Below are 2,260 nucleotides of genomic sequence, written 5' to 3'. Positions count from 1 at the left end.
AGCCCGAGGGATTCATAGCCCAAGGTCAAGAGCAAAAGGTTTGCAAACTGAATCGGTCCATTTATAGACTGAAACAGGCATCTCGATCTTGGAACATACGGTTTGATACTATGATCAAGTCGTATGGCTTTGACCAAAACGTTGATGAACCTTGTGTCTACAAGAAGATCATCAATGCTTCGGTAGTCTTCTTAGTGTTGTACGCAGACGATATCCTACTCATTGGGAATGATGTAGGTCTATTGACTGCAGTTAAAACTGGCTAGTGATCCAATTCCAAATGAAATATTTGGGAGAGGCTCAGTTTGTTCTAGGTATACAAATCTTTCGGTATCGTAAGAAAAAAGTGCTAGCACTGTCTCAGGCATCGTGCATTGACAAGATGTTGCTCAAATACTCTATGCAAGACTCCAAGAGGGGCCTACTGTCGTTCTGGCATGGAGTCACTTTGTCTAAGGAAATGTGTCCTAAGGCGCCTCAAGAAGTTGAGGAGATGAGACGAGTCCCATATGCGTCTGTCGTTGGCAGTTTGATGTACGTGATGCTCTGTACTCGTCCAGACATCTGTTACGCTGTGGGCATAGTCAGTAGGTATCAGTCTAACCTAGGCCAGGGTCACTGGACCGCAATGAAGAACATCCTCAAGTATCTTTGGAGAACGAGGGACTACATGCTCGTGTATGGTTCGAGGAATTTGATCCTTACAGGATACACGGATTCTGACTTTCAGAATGATAAGGACTCTCGCAAGTCCACATCAGGTCAGTCTTTACTCTTAGCGGAGGAGCTGAAGTGTGGCAGAGCACTAAGCAAGGGTGCATCGTCGACTTCACTATAGAGGCAAAGTACGTAGCGGCTTGCAAAGCTGCTAAGGAGGCTGTCTAGCTCAGAAAGTTCTTGATAGACCTGGAAGTTGTTCCAGATATGTCAAGGCCCATTACCCTCTATGTGATAATAGTGGGACAATGGCGAACTCCAAGGAGCCAAGGAGTCACAGACGCGACAAACACATAGAGCGGAAGTATCATCTGATCCACGAGATAGTGTATTGAGGAGACATGATCGTCACGCAGATCACTTCGGAGCACAATGTTGCTGACCCGTTTACGAAGGCTCCCACGGCTACAGTGTCTGAGGGTCACCTACAGAGCATGGGTCTACAGGATCGCCCGCAGCTGGACTAGGGTAAGTGGGAGATTTTCTTATACTAGGCTTTTATGCCCTAGTTTATTGTTTTGTACTAAGTTTATTGTACACCCCACTTCGCTTTAGGACAAGTGGAAGATTGTGGGGTTGATGCCCTAAAGTCTCGTGTCCTATAGTTTGTAAACTGTATGTACAAACACTTATGTTGTTAATATATGATATTTACTTCACACTTGTATTTTTGCTCATTTATATCTTTTATTTGCTTTACCACAAACCAATAAACATAAAATCCCTGGTTATCTGTATGTGACTCAAGCATGTATGTGGTGACATACAAGTGGATCATGTCTTGAGTGATAACCAAAATGGTCTGTAGTATATGGATAAAGGAGGGAAACCTTATCCTGGTAATGCTATGGATGCGGCCCGCTTTGTGGAATGGTCACAAGTGTTGTGACTTGTCACAGATGGTCTGATCCTGATCATTCGTGTTGGGGACATGCGATCGGGGGCGTCCTATACAAAGAGTTTGTATAAGACCTGACCACGAAATGTTAACGTCTTGTTATATAACACCATTCATGACAGAGACTTCACTTCACTAGGATGACCATAGGTAACATTACCTCAATCCTAAGTGAGTTGGGAACTCCTGCCATTGAGGGCGGTCCTTTGATTTGTATGGGTGCGAGTGGCCAGGTCGCCGATTCAAACCTACCATTTTAAGGGCTGATTCCGGGGCTTGAACGATGTGGCGTCACACACCTTCTCTTGCCCTGAGAGGTGTTCACAAATAGTTGGACTATGTTGTATTTTTCATTTGAGGAATCAGTGGTACTTAAGGAGTGAGATGTAACTACAGGGGCATAACGGTAATTTGGTCCAGCTGTACTTTTGAGCATTTGTGAAGGGTCATCGTACTCGTGGTTAGTTATCCGATGGACACAGAAATATATCTGTGGTAGGAAGAGTTCAGCTGTTGGTCTTTAGTGGAATACCTGACAGTTAACGGATGATGGATCTCGTGCTAAAGAGTTTAGTCAGCTATTCATGTACCGTTGGAACTTCGAGCCACAGGTCCATTAGGTCCCCTGGTTAGCTTGGATAAAGT

Source organism: Benincasa hispida, chromosome 6, assembly GCF_009727055.1.
Source record: "Benincasa hispida cultivar B227 chromosome 6, ASM972705v1, whole genome shotgun sequence".
In the NCBI taxonomy this organism is placed as follows: Eukaryota; Viridiplantae; Streptophyta; class Magnoliopsida; order Cucurbitales; family Cucurbitaceae; genus Benincasa; species Benincasa hispida.
Note: the sequence above shows the minus strand (reverse complement) of the source record.